This window comes from Chiloscyllium plagiosum, chromosome 31 (genome assembly GCF_004010195.1).
Source record: "Chiloscyllium plagiosum isolate BGI_BamShark_2017 chromosome 31, ASM401019v2, whole genome shotgun sequence".
Taxonomy (NCBI): domain Eukaryota; kingdom Metazoa; phylum Chordata; class Chondrichthyes; order Orectolobiformes; family Hemiscylliidae; genus Chiloscyllium; species Chiloscyllium plagiosum.
In genome coordinates, this window is record NC_057740.1 from 2,805,748 (window position 1) to 2,812,016 (window position 6,269).

General features: G+C 44.8%; 1 long non-coding RNA gene across 1 annotated transcript; it reads left to right on the forward strand.

Moving 5' to 3' along the window:
* The first annotated feature begins 230 nt into the window (after positions 1 to 230).
* On the forward strand, positions 231 to 4,982 carry LOC122565151. Its single transcript, XR_006316100.1, has 2 exons — positions 231 to 1,384; positions 3,078 to 4,982. It is a non-coding gene; the product is annotated as an uncharacterized LOC122565151 (long non-coding RNA).
* The last annotated feature ends 1,287 nt before the right edge of the window (positions 4,983 to 6,269 follow it).

Consider the following 6,269-nt stretch of genomic DNA (forward strand, 5'->3'; position numbering starts at 1 on the left):
TTCCACACTGTAGGGAATCTAATCTAATCTACATTTCCTCTAACTAATGCACCTAATCACACATCCCTGAACACTATGGATAATTCAGCACGGCCAGTTCACCTGACCTGCACATCTTTGGACTGTGGGAGGAAACCGGAGCACCCGGAGGAAACCCACACAGACACGGGGAGAACGTGCAAACTCCACACAGTCAGTCGCCCAAGGCTGGAATCGAACCTGGGTCCCTGGCACTGTGAGGCAGCAGTACCAACCACTGAGCCAACCGTGCCACCCATCCATTTTGAGATAGTAACCTGTGCAGGAGACTGACCTTTAAGGCTGAGAGTGTGTGGGTCACCGTACTGGGATCCCTGTGGTCTGGGAGTGCTGAACTCCCAGGTGTGACCAACGAATAATGGTTTCTACCTTTCTGTCAGCAGTGGGTTTGTCTGGGACTGGATCTGCCAGAGACCCAGCAGCACATGGTCAGTGGTTTGAGAAAACTCAACACCTTCCAAGTCTTTGGGGCCTCCCAAAAACTTTCACAGCCAATCAGTGGCCACTCCCATTCAGGAAGCATTTCGGCTAATATGTACGCAGGGAGATCCCGCAAACGGCAATGTGGTACTAGCTGGGGGAAGCTGCTTCAGTGATATTGGCTTTGGGGTAAATATTGGGGGGACTGATCATCCTGAAAATAGTGATAAGGGATGTTTCGCTTCCCCAACAGAGGACACAGTCTCTATTTAACATCTCGTCTGAAATCCCCACCCTGCAGTCATGCAGCACCCTTTCAGTGCTGCACTGAAGCGACAGCCTGTACTGTGTGCTCAGGTCTCTCTAGACTGAAACTTGAGCACACAGCCGACTGACTCCGGAATAGGTGAAACCATTAACATTAAAGAGGTGGTGAGAATTCTTGGCTGCTGCTATCTATTGGAAACCCATTCATCCAATGTCTTGTTACTAACAGAGCATGTCACTGACCTGTGTACTGACCCAGATCAGATTAGCAGAATATCCACCCTGAGGCTTTCTAGGGGAGAGGAGATTTTAATCAGCTTGTAGACTTTAGTTTGACACGGAGAACTGAGACGGTGTTATCTGTGAAGTCTGCTTTCACATTCCTTTTCCTTTTGCTCCCAGATAAACTTTGTGTGAAGATATTCATAAAGAATGCGTTTTCAGATCAGATGATAAATACGTAACGTCCTGCACTTTCTCGAACTGCTGAAGCTTGCTGTGCCATCGTTCTCGAACTCCTCCTGTCCTTCAACTCTCCGTGTTCCTCTCTCTCTTTTCAACCTTCCTCTGTCTCTCTCTTCCTGGTCAACCAACTGTGCTGGTGTGAGTGAGCTCTGTCAGCTCTCTCTGGATCAAGCCTCTGTAAGGTTGGTTTTTGGTAAGTGGTCAGTCTCTCAGAAGCAACCTGTTTCTCCTGGAGACAGGTTGGGTGACCTGCCATGTTGCTCTTTATGATACAGGTATTGATTTCACTTTGTTCTCAGAGGTCACAAACTACAGCTTGTAACTCTATTGTGTCACTTATCATACCATGTATTTCGGAGACTGTACAGGAGGATGTGTTAGGTAGGGACCAATCTGTTGTGAGCTGAGCTGAAATCCAAGCCAAAGTAGGAAACCCTCCCCGTGTTAGTGGAGAGTAGGTGAACCTAATTTCAGTCTGATAGTGCTTGCACTGTTGGCTAATAGTCATTAACTATCTTAAATAGACTGTATTTGGCTGTGTCACTCTGTCTACTGGTGACTGTTGTGCTTTATTTAGATGGGTATTGGGTAGTGGTTAGTATCATGTGGCTAGTGCTAAAAGGATGGGACTGGGTATGGATTTACATGTGCAATAGTCTGTCTTGGGAATGAGTGAGAGTTGGCGTTCGGTGCCTGATCTCTACTCCCTAGTGACCTTCACTGATGTGGAGGTGCCAGTGTTGGACTGAGGTGGACATGGTCAAAATTCAAATGATACCAGGTTATAGTCCAACAGGTTTATTTGATATATCCAGATGCCCTTTAAATGTTGTAATTGTACCAGCCTCCACCACTTCCTCTGGCAGCTCATTCCATACACGTACCATCCTCTGTGTGAAAATGTTGCCTCTTCGGTCTGTTTTATATCTTTGCCCTCTCACCCTAAACCTATGTCGTCTAGTTCTGGACTCCCCCACCCTCGGGGGGGGGGGGGGAACCTTGCCTCTTTACCCTATCCATACCCTTTATGATTTTATAAACCTCTATAAGGTCACCCCTCAGCCTCCGACGCTCCAGGGAAAACAGCCAGAGCCTGTTCAGCCTCTCCCTATAGTTCAAATCCTCCAACCCTGGCAACATCCTTGTAAATCCTTTCTGAATCCTTTCAAGTTTCACAACATCCTTCCGATAGGAGGGAGACCTGAACTGCAGGCAATATTCCAACAGTGGCCTAACCAACATCCGGTACAGCCGCAACCTGACCTCCCAACTCCTACACTCGGTGCAGAGATTCAGTTTCCAAATTATTTTGGAATGTGTGTTTTTGGGCTGATGGCAGTAAATGGTGAGCAGTTCTGAATTTGATCTTGTCTGTTTGGAAAAGAAATGATCAGTTTGATACCCAACTGTTGTAATGCAGTGCAAGCATTCCCTGACACTGTGCAAATAATGTTGGAACTTTAAATCCCTTCATCAGCTTCACCCAGTTAAACAACAACACTGAAGATGGATTTCATGTTAATGCCACATTTACTATTGAGTGTATCTTTATGATAATGACTATGGTCTGATGAAGCCATGTCACAAATGAAGGATATTTCTGTAAATCTGGGATGATTTGAATAAGCCAAACATTTTCTCTTCTAAATTAAGATTTCAATTGTTTCGATTAGCATCTGTCCTAATTTGGGTTAGTTTCCCATCACCATCCCAGCTGGAGGTAAGATTGCAAGGACATAAGTTTGTAAAATGTGAGGGTCGGAGGTCGTGGATGTACTGCTGTTCTGTTCCCATTTGCTTCTCCCCCCCCCACATTACAATAGTTATTGATGAGCAAATTTCACATCGTTCTCACCTGAAACTGACGTATTTCTCTCGCTTTGTAGAACAAGTTACTCGTGCAAAAGAAGAGAACATGGGGATGCACCAGGTCCTCGATCAAACTCTACAAGAACTCCACAATTTATAAAGAGAACTCTAAGGAACATAACTCCCAGCAACCATTGCCAACTGACTGCTTGCGATTGAACATTCCATGTTATCCTGTCCATTTGAGCAAGTGTCAACTCATTCCACCCAATTATTAAAGATTGAATGGCAGCCAAAGTTTTTTATTTTGTAATTGTAGAATTTTTATTGCAAAAGTTCCTACTTTTTCTTCAGTCACGCAGTGTTTCCCTATTGTTAGAATAAGCACAGCTATCTCTCTGTAGACTCTCTCTATGTTAGAATAAGCACAGCTCTCTTTATGTAGACTCTTCCCTGGTGTGTGAGACAGGAGTAGCTCTGTGAAGGTTCAGGTTTCAATATGTCCCTTTTTTTTTTCAAAAAAAGAAAAAAACACAGTCTTGAGGTGAAGCCCGCACCTTCTGGAATTGGTCTTGATTATGGGCTTTCTTCCTGTCTGTCCATTGTGCTATTAACCTGACCCCAATCGCTTGCTTTGTCCTTCATTCAGTGGGTGATGTCATTCAGTAGCTCCTGCATGGATCAGCAGATCTGGGATCTTTTCTGTTCCTGTTGTAATGAGGGCAGCGGCTGTACTCCCTGCAGGTTGGACTAGGTGGGTCTCTTCCATGTTAACTCCTCGGCGTTTAGAAATCAGGCTGGTTTCTAATCCTGGTCGATCCTTGTTTCCATTCTAGTTATTTGGACTGAGCTGTTTGATTGGATTGGAAAACACACCCTTGTTTCCACCTTCCCTTGATTGGAGCAGAAGCAAAGCAGTTCTACAATCTTCACTCCACCATTTTTATATTTGGGTGACCAAGGCCCTTTTATTTTTTTTATGATTTATATTCTGTCTGTTTATAATACTGTCGCACGCTGAGTCTTGTACTCTGTAATGTCCATTAGGAAAGGGCTGACAGTAGTGGATTTGGACTGGGGGCTGCTGTAGGTCAGCTCTCTAGTCCTACATCCCTTAACAATTCCAGCCCAAAACACACCTCTCTCAGTTCTAAGGGTGTTCAGTTCTCAGCATCCAGGCCGGTTCCAAATCATTTTCTTCCGCTGTGGCTGTATGTAGGCAGCCCTGCCAGTTTCCCACAAAATGGGGAACTGAGCTGTGTACCTATTGCCTGTTAAGGAAATCACTTTAAAACATGCACATCACTCACATCAGCAAGAGGAAAGCCTCCTTCATAACGGCACCTGCAAAAACATCCCAAAATCTTGCTTTACAAAGTCTTCACATCAGGAGCTGTACTGCACAAATACGTCTAAAAATGTTAGCCTTTTTTTTTGTTGCTGAATTTTGCCTCCTTACATGGGTGCGACTGTCTTTGTTTAAACATTGTTACCTGTGGTTATTGTGACTGTCCCATTGGCCGGGTGTTGATTGTGGTGTACCTTGGTTTGGTTTTGCTTCCATTCCGTTTCAGTGGACCGTGTCGTTTGATTGGAGTAGCAAAAAAGCAGCAATGTTTGTGACCAACTCTCAACGAAAACAAGCATCAGAAACCGCTTTCCCATTTGGAAATGCCCATTAATTCCTCTCTCCTCTCCTACTTTCCCTTCCTCCCCACCCACCCCACCCCCCAGCCCATGAACCATGATTTCTAGCGATTTGTACAATTTTATAGAGTCACACGTTCTAGTGCTGGCATCACAACGCAACAGCAAAACACTATTTGCATTAAAAATAGCACAGGAACTGAATTAAAAGGGAATGTGTGTCTTTGATTTCTTTGCACATCTGAATCAGTTACCTTGGGGAATTACGACTTGATCTGTGTTTGCACTGGTGATGTTGACCGATGAGCAAATAAAATGACTCACTGCTGAAGAAATCTTAAAGCTGCAAGTTTTTTGACTCTGGACATTTACTGGTCTTACAGTTGTAAGCCCTCTAAATCACATGGGTGGTACTGTACATATCCTCAGTCACTGAGGTGGCTGGATATTTTCTAATCGACCTGTTCAGTAGATGTTATTTGCAAACACTCTTGGGTGCAGTAGATGGGACCTGAAATGCCTCCTGGTTCAGAGGTAGGGATGCTACCACTATGCTGCAAGGGTGGCTGAAAGTAGCAGCGGGGTCCTCGAGACTGCTGCCTCACAGCGCCTGGGGCCCACGTTCAACTCCACCCTCAGGTGACTGTGTTGTATGTTCTCCCTGTGTCTACGTGGGTTTCCTCCAGGTGCTCTGGTTTCTCCCCAAGATGTGATTCGGTGATTTGACCATACTATATTGCCCATGATGTCCAGGAATGTATGGGTTGCCCATGGGATTATGGGGGTAGGGACGGATCTGGTTGGGATGCCCTTTGGAGGGTCAGTGTCGACTTTGATGGGCTGAATGGCCTGATTCCACACTGGAACAATTCTATGACTGCAGCGTTGTTCAACCATAGCTGATCTGTACCACCATCAGATTCCCAGTAACCTTCATGCAACAAGCATATAGTGATGCATCTTGAAACTTTCAATTGACATCGTGTTTCGAGAGGGAATTTCCCAATTTGATTCCTCTACAAACCATTGTGTGAATGAATGCTCTCCAATTTCACTCCTAAATCGCTTCACTCCAATCAAAAATTATGATTTTAAAATCCCTCTGACTAGATTCTTACATCAGTAGAAAGAGTTTCTCCCCATCCCTTCAACATTTTAAGACCATAAAACATAGAAGTGGAAGTAAGGCCATTTGGCCCATCAAGTCCCCTCTGCCATTCAATCTTGGCTGATTTCAATGCCACACTTACCCACACTCTCCCTGTAGCCCTTAATTCCTTGCGAGATTAAGAGTTTATCAATCTCTGCCTTAAAGATATTTAACGTCCCGGCCTCCACTGCGCTCCGTGGCAATGAATTCCACAGGCCCACCACTCTCTGGCTGAAGAAATATCTCCTCATTTCCGTAAAACGCTCCTATCGATCTCGACAAATTCTCAAAGCCGCAAGTGTTCCCACACTTCGTAGCATTTTCAAGTTGACAGAGCTCAGGATAGTTACTGTACTTTCAGCTCTACACGATTCACCGCCAGGCACTTAACTGTCTACACCAATAAACGTAAATGTAGCTATCAACAGGTGGTCGCACATAATTATAAAGGGATTCTTGTAGGATCTCTTAC